Consider the following 18,601-nt stretch of genomic DNA (forward strand, 5'->3'; position numbering starts at 1 on the left):
GTTACAAGAGTTTAATTTCGAGGTAAAAGATCGAAAGGGATCCGAAAATCAGGTCGCAGATCATCTCTCTAGGCTTGAGGAAACTGGGGTGCCAGCAGAAGAACTTGATATTGAAGATGTGTTTTTGGATAAACAAGTGTTGGCGGTGTCTATGCAGGTGGAACCTTGGTTTGCTGATTTTGATAACTACTTGGTGACTGGTATCATTCCCGACTAGATCAAATCGTATCGAAAAAAGAAGTTTTTGCGGGATGTTCGTCAATACTATTGGGATGAACCGTAATTATTCAGAACTTGCGCTGATAACATTATTCGGCGTTGTGTTCCAGAGAGTTAGGTATTGGAGATTTTGAAGGCTTGCCATGACTCTCCAGTTGGGGGACATCATAGTGGTACTAGGACGGCAACTAAGGTTCTCGAATGTGGTTATTATTGGCCCACTCTCTTTCATGATGCTAACTTGGTCTTGTGATCAGTGCCAGCGGCTGGGGAATATTTGTAGGAGGCAAGAGATACCTATGAACTTTGTAATGGAAGTTGAAGTGTTCGATGTTTGGGGAATTAATTTTATGGGTCGCTTTGTAAGCTCTTGTGGAATGAAATACATCTTGGTGGCTGTTGATTATGTCTCTAAATGGGTAGAAGCAACGGCTTTACCTAATAAAGAAGCCAAGAGTGTCATGGGATTCTTGACAAAGAACATATTTACTCGTTTTGGTACCCCAAGGTCGATAATCAGTGATGGTCGTTCTCATTTTTGCAATAAAGCCATTGCGGGATTGATGGAGAAGTATGGAGTCAAGAATAAGGTGACAACCCCATATCATCCTCAGACAAGCGGGCAAGTTGAAGTCTCTAATCGGGAGATAAAGAGGATTTTAGCAAAAAAGGTGAATGCAAACAGAACTGATTGGGCCCGCAAGCTCGATGATGCTCTATGGGCTTATCGGACTGCCTTCAAGACTCCGATTGGGACTTCTCCTTTCAAGCTAGTTTTCGGGAAAGCATGCCACCTGCCAATTGAACTTGAACATTAGTCCATGTGGGCCTTGAAGAAATTGAACATGAATTGGGAAGTAGCGACCAAACTCAGGTTGTTTCAACTCAATGAGATGGATGAGTTCCACTATCAGGCCTATGAAAGTGCAGCATTTTACAAAGAGAGGATGAAGCAGTACCATGACAAGAAGATCCTGAAGCGAGACTTCTACCATGGTGATCTTGTCCTGCTGTTTAATTCTAGATTGAAACTACTACCGGGCAAATTGAAATCACGGTGATCAGGTCCCTTTGAAGTGGTAAGTGTCTTACCCCATGGAGCTATTGAATTAAAGTCCGAAGATGGAACTCGGACATTTAAGGTGAACGGGCAGAGGCTGAAGCACTACCATGGTATGATTGCAGGAGATAGAATTGTTGACCGATATCGGTTGAAGCACCTTGGAACAAATGCTGACTCGGCGAGTCCCGACCAAGAGTAAATTGATAACACCGTCGTGGTGCAACGTTAAATCAAGCGCTTCTTGGGAGGCAACCCAAGTTTAAAATTCTGTAATTTTGTTTTTGTAGGTTTTTTTTATTATTTAATAGGTGTTGAGTGCGTAGGAACTGAAACTTAAAATACTTGTAAAGTTACACCAGAGCACAAAGACGGGCCGTCGACATGTCGATGGACCGTCAATGTACAATGACGGTATGCAGAGCTGAACTTCTGAGAATTAGCAACTTCTAATCGGCAGATAAGTAAATCGACGAGCATGTCGACGGATCGTCGACACTTTCGACGACGCCGTCGAAGTGCTCGTCAACAGGTTAGCTCTTTTCTTTACTTTTTTGGGTCGTATTTACCATGTCGATGACTCGTCCAAAAATTTTTAAAAAAATATGAAGGGCAAACAGTCGCGATTTTAAACCAAGATAACGAGCAGAAGCATTTAATATCATATACTCTCCCACGAACAGCTGTATACCCCAATCTCTTCAAATTCTTAACTCCCTCCATAACTCCCCATAATTTCATCCATAAATCACTCCCATTACAATCCCTAACCCTAAAAGTTCATCAACAACTAAAAATCATAAGCCTCTGCCTTAATTTCACTATTCTTGCCTAAGTTTTCTTCAAATTTTAGTTAAGTTTTCTTCAAAGTTTCTGTCTATATATTAGGTATGTGCATGAATTTCAGCCCTTTCTTGGGTGTAGTATTGTTATGTGTTCAAAAAGTGCTGTGGAAGATGCCTAAGATTCCTAAGTTAATTAAACAATTTTGATTATGGGATCTAGGTTATCTTTGTTGGTAATGAAATAAGTTGGGTATGCTTTACCTGGGAGAATGGGTGATATATGTGATGTTGAATGCTCAGGCTAGAAATTATGACTTAGGGTTTGTACTTGTTGAATGAAATCCATGCTTAAAATTAAAAACAAAATTGTGAAATTGTGGTTGGGGGAAGGGAATTTGGTATGATTGCTATTACGGGGACTCGTGGGGACAAGAATATCGTGCTCCTATTGAATCGGCGGGCATTTTGATCAACGTGTTGGTTCATTATGCCCGCCAATGATCCGAAAAAGAGAAATTTTGTTGAAACATGATACTTGAGGAGTGAAGTCTGAGTAACTCGAAGCCCCAACAGGTCGAAGGGTATTTCTATTAAAAATCTCGGTTTGATATCATTATACCCACCAAATGAAACCCGAATAATTGCCTAAAGTCAAAAAGGTTGAAAATGAGGGTAAAGTCTGAGTAACCCGAAGCCCCAAAACACCAAATGTGCTTAGTAATGAAGTGTTGGTTCTCTGATTGACTGCGTTTCAAAGAGTGATCCCTAACCAAAAGTCTATTAACTGTTGTTGTTGCTGCAGGGCCGCAAACGTGTCGACGACACCGTCGACAGGTGGACGGACCGTCTTTTCACAAAAACGGTCCCGTTGAGATGGTCAACGGTCCATCGACATGCTCAACGGTCCGTCAAAGCGCATCGACGGTATGCAGACATAAAACATCAGAGAATTGAACTGAGTCTTTTTTATTCTTTTGAAATTCACTGTGCTTTGATTTCACTCATACAGATTAACGATTATGGTTTTTGATGATTACAGATATGTTGCCACCTAAGTTAACAACCACCCGAGGGGGTGGCTCTAGGCAAACTCAAAGAACGATGGGTTGAAAGAGGCCTAGTGGCCAACCCACACTTAGAGACGAGGATGATGAGCCTGAGGTTATGCCCATGAGGAAGAATAGGGATGCTCCTCCCACGTGGAACAAGTAGGTCACAGTACCGGCTCCTACACCTCCCAGTTCCTCCCAGTCTGACGAGGAGGAATCTACATCTAGGTCCGGTGATCGATCCGAGGAGGAGGGATCAGAGGCTACATCTGGAGATGTGTTACCTGCTGCACGAGCACAGTCTACTGAAGATGTTGCTCAGTCCTCTCAGGCACATTCTCTATCCCAGACCCATCAAAGCTCACAGCCCGGTGACGATAAGGCTGATACTGATGCTGAGGTGGCTAGGGCTCGGGAACTTAGAAGTAAGAGGCTTGAGGATCGTTTTACTGTTGAAGGTGCAGGCAGCTATATAAGTATGTCATTAAATTGAAAGGTGACGACACTCAGCATGAGAACCGCACCATAAATGAAGAGCGGCGGATCAGTTTTGAGGGGCTAGAGATCTTACCTAGGGCTAGAGAGATCGTTCCCCATTATCAGCTAGAGTTTATGCAAGAGCTTCCTGGGGATTATTGGCCGATCATTGTACGTGAGATATATGCCGCATATGGGGCCTTGATCAAGAAAGTCAGAAAGAGGCGTCAGAAATTGTGAGGGTTAGAGCAGCTTAGAGAGGTTGAGATCAGAGGGGTAAGTGTTGATATATCTGCCCAGGCCATCAAGAGAGTATACTTCTGTGATAATTACAGTGCCCCGAGGTAGACAATTGAGTTGAAAGACAAGTTGCTGAGATGCAAGGAGCAGTTCGTCAAGGACTGGGTAGCCACAGTGATTGGTTGTCCAAGCATGAGGGCCGAGTGTACTAAGTTAGCCAAGAGGATAGTGAAGAGATGGTTGACATTGGAGGGCAAGTTTCGATGGAGCGTGGCGCAGTTGCAGCTTCTCCCCACACAGGCTGAGAATGCTCTTACAGCAGACAGGCAGATTGTTGGAGCCGCGTTGATGTCCAAATACCCGATTGATTTAGGGCATTAGCTTGTACTGAGATACTGTTAAGGGCTTCCCAGCCCAACACTTCCCTGATATTTCCATGCCTGATTACAGAGCTTGTTCATAGGTCACAGGTGCAGTTTATAGATGATATCGACCACCGAATTACAGCTTGATCGGTTTATTCGGTAGAAAAGATCAAGATAGAGGTCGTTGATGAGAGCCAAGGGGAAGTGGATAGGTTCCCAGTGGCACTTGGAGGGGTACCCCTACCGCAGGAGCTTGTTCATCCAGGGACCGCAGGTGACTCTACACAGGAGTTACCCACCGCTACTGCCCCTATTACTGAGACTGTCCAGGCTGTAGATTCTGAGAGTCTAGCTACTTATATTGGTGATTATTCCACTGAGACTCAGACTGCTATTCTTGAACCACAAAATTCAGCTCCACAGCCTCCGACTCCAGGCCCACAACCAGCGGGCCCAGCTAGACAGCCCCAGGGTACCGCCAGAGTTGATCCATATGCCTTCTCAATGGACAACTTTAAGAAAATTTGCAAAACAGGCGGCTACAGCGGACCAGCAGTCAAATATCATGGTGACCCAGCTCAATGATTATGTGAGATCGAGAGTGGATGAGGCATTAGATCCTGTGAGGACGACACTGTCCGCTCGGCTGGATGGATTTAAGATGTGATTAACAATATTGGAGGATGCTCGCCCAACCACTTCCACTGATGCTTTGAGGGCAGAGGTAAAGAAACTTAAGGCTGATGTTTCATTGCTGAAGGCCCGTGATTCGAGCCTATTAGCAGCACCAGCGTCTATTGCAGAGGAGATTGAGGAGGAGCTTCCAGTGGCGCAGTTATTTGGTCTACCGCAGCGAGTGGTTGGGGAAAGAGAAAGAGAGTGGCCCGTGATGAGGAGGAGGTGTGAGAGAGCACTTGCCCTAGGGGCCCGAGTATAGAGGAGCAGCAGATGGCAGAGGCCATTCAGAGATCGCTCATGGAAAATGTCCAATTTGGGACTAAGGGAGCCACCTCAAGCAGTACTCTTATTGGTGAGATGTTGCCACCACCCCTTCCTATTCCAGTGCCAGTACCTATGGACACCACTACTGAGGCGGCTGCTGACGCTGCTATAGAGACTACAGCTGGTGCGGTTGTACCGCTTGATGCCTCGCAGACCGATGAGTCACGAGATGAACAGCGCGCCGAGTGCGCCACAGGTATTCCTACTCCCTGGTTGTACTTTTAATGCATTGGGGACATTGCAGACTTTTTCAGTTGGGGGTGGGAGTATTTGATGATTTGGATACATGTGTTTAGGACCCCCTCGGCTTTTCTTTGCCATGGTTCTTTTCCTGAGGGGTTTATTTCTTGTTGAACCTGGAATGTTTAGATCATGTTTAGATAAAGTATAGTATTGTTGACTTATGTGGTGGTAGTTTGATTAACTTAGGGCTGTCTTGTTTTGATTTGAGAAAAATTACTCCCCTCCGAAATTTTTTGAAAAAATGGACTTAGTTGTTTAATTGACATACATGCTTCTTTTTGTGACATTTAGATTATTGGGATACCTTGTGTGCGGAATTATAGCGGGGAGACTAGCGTGTTGACAATTCTGATACCACGTGTTGTGAGGTTTTAGAGATATATTCTCCAATTGTGTACATAAACTAGAACTTGCCTAGTTAGTCGTGTCTGCATTCTGAAGATAAGTGAAGTTGTGAAAGGATCTTAGGCCTTGTTTGTGTTAGGAACGCCTGTTTAGCCTAAATATAAGCCTACCCATAGATTAACATCCCTTGTTAGCTATTTTGAGCTTGAAAACCTGTTCTTTGACTTGCCGTAACAAGCCGATACCCATTCTGAATATGCATCTCTTTGCACCCGATCCCTCCTTGGCACTAAAATAATAAGATTGAGGCTAAAAGCCTAAGTTGGGGGTGATAGGTGGACTAAGGGGATCATGAGGCGTAAGCCTAAAGTGGGGTTGAAGTAAAGTGCCTAGTTAAAAGACAGCAGTGTGGTAAGTGAAAAAAATAATGAAAAAAATAAGAGAAAAACATCAAACAAAGGAAAAAAAAATAGAAAAGTAGAATCGCAATAAAACCACACGGAGGCAACAAAAATGAAAGAAGGGAAGAAAACAAAAGGCGAAAGGGTAAAAGAAAAGAATAAGACGTAGTGTTCAAGGAGGGTGAGTCACATGTATCCAAATATCTATCCTACCCATCCCCTAGTGTGATCACAGCCGAACTGTCCAAAGTCGAGAGCACTAAAAATAAGGGCAAGCTTATGGTATTTACATGCATAGCTAGAGAATTTCTTTGTGAGTGTGAGTGTTTCTCTCTCCTTTATCTTCTGTCCCATTCTGTGTGGACATTCTTTGGTATTTGTGAGGGCATTAGAATTGGTTAAGTGACTGGTTTCCCGTGAGTCTTGCTTCATGTGCGCTATGGTTTCTTTGATAACTAGATGTTATAAATTGATGCCTCATTGTTAGTTACAACGAGTCCTTGATTGGTTTTGTCTTTATTGGGGGAGAGTCATTATAATACACATGATATGCCGGAAGTTAATTGCCACAATTACTGTAGACAGCTTTACTTTGTGATATCGAGACAGATGTAGATTGAGTCTGTTAGTTGACTTGCTTGAGGACAAGCAAAGACTTTAAGTTAGGGGTGTTGATGAGCAGGGAATTGGGGCACATCCAATGCTTTTTAACTCTAAGTTTTACTTGTTAGTTTGATGGTTTTTTGTGTGTTGTGCAGGTATTTCTGATAAGCATAAGGACAGACCGTCAACATGCTCGACGGTCCATCGAATTGCCTCGTCAATAAGTTCTTGCGAAGTGACAAATCATCAGAACATCATCAGATCGTCGACTTGCACCGTCGACATGATCAATGGTCCGTCGAAGTGCTTCAATGGTGGAGTTCCTGCAGAGTTAAAAAATAACACACAGATCATCATTATGGTCGTCGAACATCTTGACGACCGTTGAAGTGCAACGACGACCTGACGAAGTGCAAGCCGAGCTAGAATAGGACTGGGATTGATTATTCCGAGTTTAACTTGTATAAATACCTATTTAGGTTTTATTTTTCAAACATCGGGATCTTTACACTTGTAGTAATTACTTTTGAGTTGTTATTGCTTTGGAAGATTTCCAGACAATTACATTCATTACTTTCAAGTTTTATTCGTAAGTTCAATACAAAAATTAAATTATGCAATCTTGAATCTTTTATTGTTTTTTTGTTGCCATGAGTAGCTAAACGCCTTTACTAAGGTTGTGAACCCAAGGATGGGTGTGTTGTGATTGGGGATCGTGAAAGATATACGCATAAGGGTTGTTAGGGTTTATTTGTTCTTCGTTTTCATCATATAGTTAGTGATTGCAAACATTAGCTAACGCCATAAACATTAGTTTATTTGGGAAAATAGCTAGGGTTAGGTAAGAACAAATAATAAGAACTCGGGGCTTTAAACCTTGTTTAATAAATTCATTTAGGAATAAGAGGAATTTACTTGGCATAATTAACCGTTCTTCATGTATACTTTCTTATATTTGGAAAAAGCATAGAAAGAAATAATCTTTTTCTTATTAGGAAATAGTATAGATTCACATAGAGGATAAGTGCATCCATACAAACAGTCAATTATAAGTATATATCAAGATTGATACCCATGATCATACACTTTATCTGACGGGGATACAACCTTGGTTCTTTTTACCCATATATTTACAACTTTAAATTTCAGTCACTTTATATTAGTCCACAAACCAAACAACTATAAAACCCTTTTCTGGAATACACCAGGACCTCAAGATTAGTATAATACTTGTTAGTAAACTTTTCACACCATATTCTGTATGAGATTCGACCCCAACTTCGTTGGGTTACTATATTTGACAACGTCCGCGTTATACCATTAATAGGTGTAATTTGAGCGTATCAACGTATAAAACCACGGGTATTAACACCAGCTCATCCATATATTACTGTTACCGTAATTCTGTCTGATGTTTTGGTTCGAGTGTTGAACCTGCTTGAAGGGTTGACTCAGGCTGGTATTCTACCAGCTACACTTGATGGTCAGAGAGAAAGATTGTATAATTAGATTCTAGAGAGGTTCCGTGGTCTAGGGCACAGCCAGCTGCGATTGTGGCTCATTGTATAGATGAGGTTCCCAGACCAGATTTTGTTTCTAGACCCAAGGCAGGTCCGGTGATGACTCACGACGAGCATAACTTATTTAGGAGGTTCACCGAGATGAAGCCTTCCTGTTTCTATGGTACCCCTCAGGAGGACCCCTACGAGTTTATTATTGATTGTCATGAGAGATTCAGCAAGTTGGGGTGGTAGAGACTGTCACGACGCAAACCGATGGGCCTTGACCAGTGCCCGAACTGGACACCCGTATACGAACCTGCTCGATATGATCAAGTCGAAACTGGAAACAATATGGTAATCCGTAAAAGCACGCTGTAAACTCATCATATCATACATCAAAAAAAACCTGTCTCTTGAGAAGCCATAGCTAACCAAACATAACAAAATATGCAAGCCGGTAAGGCTGCCACTATGCACGGGAATATCCAAAATGAACTACATCTGCATAGCTGATCAAATCGTATATACACAACCCACATATGTCTACAGACCTCTAAGAGTATAACAAAGCCTATGCCAAAGGATCTGTACCAAAACGACTCGAACTTCGGAACACTAGATCCCTCCAAGCAGCTGAGCTAAAGTCCTAAACCGGAGGATCACCAAACTGAGTGTCTGTACCTGCGAGCATGAAACGCAGCCCCCCAAGAAAGAGGGCCAGTACGAATAGTGTACTGAGTATGTTAAGGCATGGAATCAACATGTACATAAAATCCTAGAAAACATTTGAGACATGTCAATGAGTGGGCAAAATAAATGCATCAGTACAGCTATATGAAGGAAACACATATATCGATAGAAATATCACAAAGGCCACAGCGTCACCTCCTGTCAACTGTGCCATATATATACACCACAACAAAGGCCACAGTGTCACCCCCTGTCAACTGTGCCATACATATACACATCACAACAAAGGGCATAGCATCACCCCTGTCAACTGTCCCATACATATACACATCACAACAAAGGCCACAACGTCACCCCCTGTCAACTGTGCCATATATACACACAACAAAGGTCACAGCGTCACCCCCTGTCAACTGTGCCTTATATATACATGAAGAATGAAAATGAGTGCAGTGCATAATCAAAATGAAATAATAGAAGTCTGTAATGTCACAAAATAGTTATATACATATATTATACTCATGGAATGCATACGAGTTGAACTAAAAAATATCGGCTATCCCACCTTGAAGGAACAATTTATAAGGTGAGATTAACAACAATGAAATTAATTGAGAAAATAATGAAATTGCTTACATTTTTACATCATCATAGAAATCATATTTGAGAGCTTTAAGCATAAAATCATCCGCAACGTAATCCTCATAAAAACATTCTCATTTTTAAAATCATAAGAAGCTTTAAGAGTCATAAACTTCTAGTTTTTCAAATCAAGGAGGTTATGGAAACACTTATGGAATCATACCATAGGAATTATGCCTTTGAAAGAAAGGGACGAGCCTTAACATACCTTTCGGTCGCCTTAGTCATTCAACTTTTATCCTTCCGAGCTCGTAAACCTACATATAAACCATTCATACTATTATTAGGCTCAATGTCATACGCTTATCTTAAGCCTTCAATTTAATTCCGTTTAGAAACTGCTGAAATTCGGGCAGCACCTCCCCTGTTTATATGCCTAGCACGAAATCACAATCCAACAACCAACAACAACAACAACAATACCAACATCACAACAATATTATCAACCCTAATAGGCTCCATAAAACAGCCCACACGCTGTTTTCCAACTACCATAACTAACCAACTTACTACACAATTATTTAACGACTTTGTCTCCGAGAATAAGCCTTAAATAATACAAAACGAGAAAGATTCATACCTTTTTTTTTGTTAAGACAGCAATATCCTCAATATACACGCTAAAATCCACCGTAAAACAATACTAGAATCACAACCATGTGTTACCCGGACCTAAACTACTACTCCGCTACTTGAAAATTGCTCACTTTTTGTTTCCCTCTCTCTCTCTCTCTTAAATTTTTGGAATTTTCTAGCAAAATCTGATTACAAAGGGGGTTTTTACCCTTTATAAAAGGGTCAAATTTGGGTCGGGGGCACTATAGCCTTTTATTGTAGCAGTATTGTAGCAGGTCGGTACTGTAGCAGTACTGTAGCACGCGTTTCTGCTATGTCAGCTGAACTTGTAATGTCTATAATTCTCTACTCCGATGACCTATCGATGAGCGGTTTGTTGCGTTGGAAACTAGACTCGACGAAATTCTTTTTAGGTTTTTGTTTCAAAACACTTCATATGATAAGAGATATTCGTTCCTCAAGTTGGACCAAAGTTTTCACACAAAACATTACCCATCCTTTCTCCAAAGTCGTACTACTTCACTTCTTCCACTCATTTCCTTATAAAACCATCCGGTATACCTTATATATTTATCATTAATCATACTTGATAATGGTCATGTCCTTTGATTTCAAGGTTGTCCTTCCCGGTTACGACTTACGAGATCGTAATTCATCCTTTACTTCCTTGTTACGAACTTCCCATGGCTTGTACCTTCCAAAACTTCATGGAACGTCTCCGATACTCCATTAATATGGTGAAGTACGTGGCCTACTCATGCTCTGAGAATGAGAGGTGTAACATTCTTCCCCCCTTAGGAACATTCGTCCTCGAATGTTGTAGCTTGCGAGCTTATGACGCTTTTATTGGTTCCTTGAAATGGTTGTCCTCCTTTAGTTCCTGATCTCCATGATCTTATACTATGGGCTCATTAGTCTTCTTTCATATCCTTCCAATTGTTATCGAACTCATTCATTAGTTCCATATCCTCATGTTCTTATGTATGTACTCAGTGGTCAACTGATATCTAGTTACTGTCCTGGGACCTGTTGCCAGTAAGATGGTCTTAACTCATGATTGCTACGGCTCCCTACCAGTCTATGAGCACTCTTAATTGTTGTACTCTTTTTCCTTTCTCCATATTTCTCTACTAGTAGACAAATTCCCTTGTTCAGATATGGCACTCTTCCTTGCTTGCTTCTTGGTGCTACTTTAGATTATCCCTTTTTGTACTCATCGACCTTATATACCTGCCACATTATCTTCTTTTTAATTCCTTGGTCCAACTCTTTAATTCCTTACAACATCATCCTATTCATACCTGAACTTTTCCTACAATTTCCTCTTCTCAGTTTTAGCATAATTGCAATATAAACTCATAAACATGGAACTAAGATAAAATCCTACTTAATCATAACTCCCTTTTGATACGAGTATGCTGTCTTCTTAAGTCCTTGATTCTCTTGTACCGTCGATCATTTGAGACTTAAATTAGCCAATGTTTTTCTTTGACTCCCTATTGTTATTCTTACACCATTTTTGTCAGCCATTGCATCAAGAAGATTGTCTATATAGTTCTATAACATATACTCTCACATTTGATATGACAGGCGACTTGTGACTCCACGACCTGCGAGGTACTTTCTAATCTTAGGTAGCACTGCTGTCTTGCTATTCATAGGCACACTATCTCCATTTCCTTTGGAGATCATTGAACTCCCTATACTCATTCCTCTTGCTAAAACTTTCATCTCTTCTAGTGCAAAGATTCCCCTTTTCTTGAGTTTCGGAATATTGTAGCTCATCTTAGAACTGAATTTGTTCTTCCCCCCTTTTAAAGGATGTTTTCAAATACTGCAACCTTTGAGTGTTAACCGTCTTTGATAGTCATTTGACTGACCTTAGCGATCCTTCAACTCCTCTATTCCATATAATGTCGGAGTTCTTTGCATCGCATTGTTTAACTAGTTTTCCTTTTTGCTAGTTGAGTCTTTATATCAAATCAAAATGCTTATACATATCGGATATAATCCTAACGCCTTCTTTATTGTCTTTTCACTTCTACCTATCATTACTAGTAGTCCCCTAGGTTAATGAATTAATGGGGACATCGAAATTCATTAAGCCCTTTATTGATTGTCCGACTATACCACACTCTTTTAGCCCGTCTTTCTCCACGACTATCTTCTTAATATCCTCGAAATTCTCCTTGCTCTAGGTTTCGAATTCCTATTTATGTCTAAATTATACCATTGAAAGTTGATATGCAACACCATCCATTCCCACAACTTGTCCTTTCATTATCTTAGCTCATTTATCCCGTAATTCTGCTTAACTGCTCGTTTGCATCGCAGCTATGCATCAATAGTCCTTCTAGTGTTCTGTCAGCTCTTGTTCCTGCGATACATCATAATCCTTCTAGTGTTCTGTCAGCTCTTGTTCTTAACATAAACTCCTTACAAAGTACACCTTTTATTCTTTCGTTGAGTCTTCATCTTCCTTTATGATACTACAACTTGTGCACACACATATAGATATATAACTAAAAAAAATGGTTTTCTTCATGATCGCAACTTTGCATCTTTCACATAAATATTGTCTTATAATTTCAATTTGTTTTCCCTTGAGCAAGCTTACTAATTCACCAACCTTCTCCTTGTTGTTGGCGGCCACATAATTCCCTTTAACCATTTCATTGACACCTTCTCCTTCCTTTAGTCTTCATAGTTTCTTTTACTTATACAATGCCTATTTCCATTAGTCATCCTTTACTCTTGGGTTAGGAAACTTTGGAGGGTTTCGTTACGAGTGTGAATCCCTTTTAACACTGAAAATCCTTTTTTCCCCTAAGTTCTCCTTCCATCTAGGTCTATACCGTACCATCCTGTCACTATTCCATGCCCTTCCATCCACTGTTAGTCCTTCCACCAACTGTTACTCCTTCCACCTGTTTAGCTCATTTACTCGCAATTCTTCCTAACTATGTGTTTGTGTTGCAGCCTTATATTAAGTTTTCCTAGTGTCCTACTACCTCTTGCTCTTAGCACGGAATTATTACAGTTTACACTCTCTCCATGCTTCATTCATCGAGCCTTTATCCGTCTTTCTAACGCTACGGTCGAGTTGTCTTCCATACATGTTCCTTACATTTCATTCTACTCCCAATATGATCGAATCTCTCCGCCTTTACCGGAATTCTTGTCCCATGCCATTAATTTTCTAATCATTTGTGTCGTCCCATCATCCTCGTTCTTATCTCGATGATTGATCGGCTTCTTACAGTTAAATCATCAAAGCATCCTATGTACCCCCGGGGTTAAAGATTTCCTGTTACTTTACTCCTAAACGCATACGCATATATTTTCTAACGCCTTGCTCACAAGTACATCCGAATACTTTTCAAACCTATCCAAATCCTAAAACTGTGATGTGCCTTCCTTCTCTTTGTCGATCTAGTCCGCCTAATTCTTCACGATCTTTTAAAGTTTCCAACCACTATGCATACTCCATTTTCCCTTAGGCTACTCTAGTTTCTCAGTTGTCTCTTATGTCTGAATTTATAGAACTTTTAGTACGATTCCCAGGGGGTCACCCATCCTAGTATTTCTCTTACCCCAGCACGCTTAACCTTAAAACTCTAATAAAATCCAGTGTCTTAGTGCTGATATAATTGCACCCACCTTACTGCATGACCTTCATCACCTAATCTCGAGCAAGTTGAGGTCTTAACAGATTCCAAAATATTCTCGTAACGCATTTCCCTCCGAATTAGAAAGGATCTCTTATTCCTCCGACTGCACAATTACTACCTTGGCCTTTTTAATCCTCAATATCAAACTTTCACTTGTATGTATGACTACTTTCCATCCTAGATTTCAAAATTCCCCATGGTGATGAAAATACCTTGGTCGCCATTACTTATAAATACTTGGTTGTCAGCCCCTTTTGATTTCCGCTCGCTGCTACTAGGTAATAATCTACAGCAAATGCACATACGTAGGAAATTCTAATAAAGTCTCATATACCTGTAGTCCATCAGTCTCTAGTCTGATCTGGTGATCTATAAGGTGAAGTGTGCTCTTCATCATTGTCTACCCACCATCTGCTCATTTGACCTTCATCATCTCTCTCCTCCGAGTCCGAGGGATATGGATAATTAGGTAACTCCTGGTTTACCGACGACCAGGATAGGGGGCTGGAGTAATCCGTAACACTTACCGGGGAAGCTGGTCTGACATAGTGCTCTACCATAGGAGCAGCTTGTACAACCTCGGAGGTCTCCTCCTCCGGTGTCCCAAACGAATACTCAGGCGAATCTGTGTCATAACTGTCCTCTGAGGGGTCCTCCTCCCTAGGAGTCAAAAACTCTAGAGGAATCGTCGATGGGTCCTCCGAGGGATCCGTCTTAATGGAATAACTGAGGCTCCTCCGAGTTGATCCTGGAGCTTGGGGTTCTGGATCTACTCTAGGGGCCTTCTTAGCACCCCCACTATCTGAAGCTGATCTATTCATCTCTCGTCAGTACGCACCTACCTGCAGAAAAAGGATCAGAAGTGATCTTTCCTGGACTCTGGCTCCATTGCACGATCTAAGATAGAAAGAAAGGTCAATGATTCCTAAATGCCCTACAACCTCCTGTTTATAAGTGTGGCCGGCTTCACACCCAGAAATAGGACTCTACCGGACACGGTCTGTAGGCAATTCCTAGGATGAACTGCTCTGATACCAATTTTGTCACGACCCAAACCAATAGGCCATGACCAGTGCCCGAACTGGACACCCGTATACGAACCCGCTTGATATGATCAGACCGAAACTGGAAACACTATGGCAATCTGTAAAAGCACGCTATAAACTCATCATATCATACATCAAAAAGAACATGTCTCTTGAGAAGCCACAGCTAACCAAACATAACAAAATATGCAAGCCGATAAGGCTGCCACTATGCACGGGAATATCCAAAACGAACTACATCTGCATAGCTGATCGAACCGTATATACGCAACGCACATATATCTTCAGACCTCCAAGAGTATAACAAAGCCTATGTCAAAGGATCTATAACAAAATGATTCGAGCTTCGGAACACTAGAGCCCTCCATGCAGCTGAGCTGAAGTCCTAAACCGGAGGATCACCAAACTGAGTGTCTGTACCTGCGGGCATGAAACGCAGCCCCCGAAGAAAGGGGGTCAGTACGAATTTCATACGCTCATCTTAAGCCTTCAATTTAATTCCGTTTAGAATCTACCAAAATTCGGGCAGCACCTCCCCTTTTTATATGCCTAGCCCGAAAGCACAATCCAACAACAACAACAACAATACAAACATCACAACAATATTATCAACCCCAATAGGCTCCATAAAATAGCCCACACGCTGTTTTCCAACTTCCATAACTGACCAACTTACTACACAATTATTTAACGATTTTGTCTTCGAGAATAAGCCTTAAATAATACCAAAAGAGAAACATTCATACATTTTTTTCTTGTTAAGACAGCAATATCCTCAATATGCACGCTAAAATCCACTGCAAAACAATACTAGAATCACAACCACGCGTTACCTGGACCTAAACTACTACTCCGCTACTTGAAAATTGCTCACTTTTTGTTTCCCTCTCTCTCTCTCTCTTCAATTTCTAGAATTTTCTGGCAAAATCTTATTACAAAGAGGGGTTTTACCCTTTATATAAGGGTCAAATTTGGGTCGGGTCACTGTAACATTTTACTGTAGCAGGTCGGTTACCGTAGCAGTACTGTAGCACGCGTTTCTGCTCTGTCAGCTGAACTTGTAATGTCCATAATTCTCTACTCAGATGTCCTAGACTCGACAAACTTCATTTTAGGCTTTTGTTTCACTTCAAAACACTTCATATGCTAAGAGATATTCGTCCCTCAAATTGGTCAAAATTTTTCACACAAAACATTACCCATCCTTTCTCCAAAGTCGTACTACTCCACTTCTTCCACTCATTTCCTTATAAAACCTTCTGGTATTCCTTATATACATAATATTTATCATTAATCATACATAAAATAAACTATTCTAAAAAAGAAAAATTTCAAATACGATTTAAAATTTTAAAAACGATGGGTGGCCTCCCACCAAGCACTTAAATTAACGTCGCGGCACGATGGTTACCTTTACCATTTTTCCCTCCACTTGGAGGATATGAATTTTTGCCCCAACTTTGAATCAAGATTATGATGACGCTCATGGGGCGGTGCTAGAAAAGCAAAGAGGCCAACTCTTGGGTGTCGCATTTTGCACTTCTTGGCCCGTAAGTGAGGCATGCCATTTTGTCTTCTTGGCATAGCAAACTTCAAAATGAAAACGCTTTGATCTTCATCTCCAAAATTCTCCATTGGCCTGGTTGGTAAAACTTCCATATCATTCACTAAGCACAACATTGAAAAATGGCTAGAATGAGGTCCAACGCGCTCAAATTCCAAATTTGCATGAATTTTGACATCTTCACCCAAAAATGAACTAGAGTCTTCAAAAATTATTTTATGAACTTTTTTATATAACTTTAGTATAATTTCTTCAACTTTGGCATCATTAACTATTTTTGGGTTGGTTGGCAGGGAATTTACCATTAGCTCATGAAAATCAATCTTGACCTCTTCTTCATTGGAAACCAACTCAAAACTACAATCCATGGACCTTTGATATTGAGCATCAAATGCCTCAATCTTTACATTCAACTCGGCCTCTAATTTTTGGATTGCAATTTCAAGTAGCTTCACTTGTTGACTTTACTCAACATGCATTTTTAGAAATTCTTCCATCATCCGTGCAATGCCTTCACGGTGCTCTCCATAGACTTCAAGTTGCTGAGCTTGATTCATTAGCCAATCTTGGCTCAAAATTTCCATTTTCTCAAGTTTTTCTTCATTGTGAGAGTCGTCCAACTTTTGTAATAATCCATCCATGGTGAGATATAACTTTTGGATAGTTTCATCATCTCCATGTTGAACTTCTTCCCACAATTTGGTCAAGACTTTCCCATAGTTTTCGTTCCTCCCCATTATTCTTTCCAAAATTTCCTCAACTTCTTGTTTTTGAGAATTGGAGATTTCTTCTTCAAGATTTTGCTCTTCTTCAAGTTGAACCACTTCTTCACTTTCACAACTTTTGTTGTGGACACAAGAATTTTCTGGCTCATCTTTCAAATTTAAAATCTCTTCTTCAACCAATTCATTTTGAGGGGTAGACACTTCCATGAAAATTGAGGAATTTGCATCTTCTAATGAATCATTCATTTTTTTCATAACTTCTCCATTTTCTAAAATGGATTGTTGGATGAGTTTTCGCTCTTCCTCCATTTTAGCTTCCCGATCTAAGTATGTTTCGAGCATTCCCATGATGCCTTCATATCCGGCACTTTGTCCTTCACTTGTCATGTCATTGTCCCTATCAAACTCAAAAGCACAACTAGCATTTTTGTTAGAACAACATGGGGGAGGGGGAGCAAAATAATTGGGAAAATCACCCCAATGTCCACCTTGACCACCACATATATCGCAAATATTCTCATCATAGAATTGAGACGGTGCACACATCTCTCTCCCGGGAGCATTTTCACAATCTTGCCAAAAGTGGGGTCCTCCACAATATGGACACGAGTCATCAAAATATGGGTTGCAACCATCAAACCCATTTTCATTCCATGATGCCATGGTAACACAAGTAACAAAAATAAATAACAAAAAGAAAAACTAACACACAGATACACGAAAAATCACAAACACATATTCAAAAGTTTGGACCAAAGCAAGCAAGCTTAAATCCCAAACTAACCCAAATACACCAAATTGTTCCCCGGCAACGGCACCAAAATTGATAACGTACAAATCCACTCATCAAAGAGAAAGTGTACATGGTCGTATGTAATATAATTTACCCAACTATGAGTCGGGGTCGATCCCACAGGGAACAATATACTAGGCAATTTAAACAAGTAAGGAATTATCACTTTCTACGCTAACCCAAACACTTGATAATATTTTGATTTTGAGAAAATTATAACTAATGCGAAAATATAAACTAATCTAGAAATCAAGTAAAATGATCAATGGCCACAAGCATGGATACAAGGAATTCTCAAGTAACGGTCCAATGAATTTTATGATTTTACAACAAAGAGCAGGTTTATGTTGATAGATAATGATTTCTAAAATCTCATTGAAAGTCTTCCAACCAAATCAATTAATTTCACTCTAAGCTTTTCCAAGCCTTAGAGTGTGATATTGGGTACAATCAATTTAACCTCAAGTAACTATCCTCTTCCGAGCTCAAGTTATTAAATGGGTTTAATGACCCAAATTCTTGTTAATTATTCTTTCCCAACCATGATTTCCTCTTCCGAGCTCAATCAAAGTAAATGGGTGAGTCTTTGGGTTAGTTAATCCC

This window comes from Lycium barbarum, chromosome 6 (genome assembly GCF_019175385.1).
Source record: "Lycium barbarum isolate Lr01 chromosome 6, ASM1917538v2, whole genome shotgun sequence".
NCBI classification, from domain to species: Eukaryota; Viridiplantae; Streptophyta; class Magnoliopsida; order Solanales; family Solanaceae; genus Lycium; species Lycium barbarum.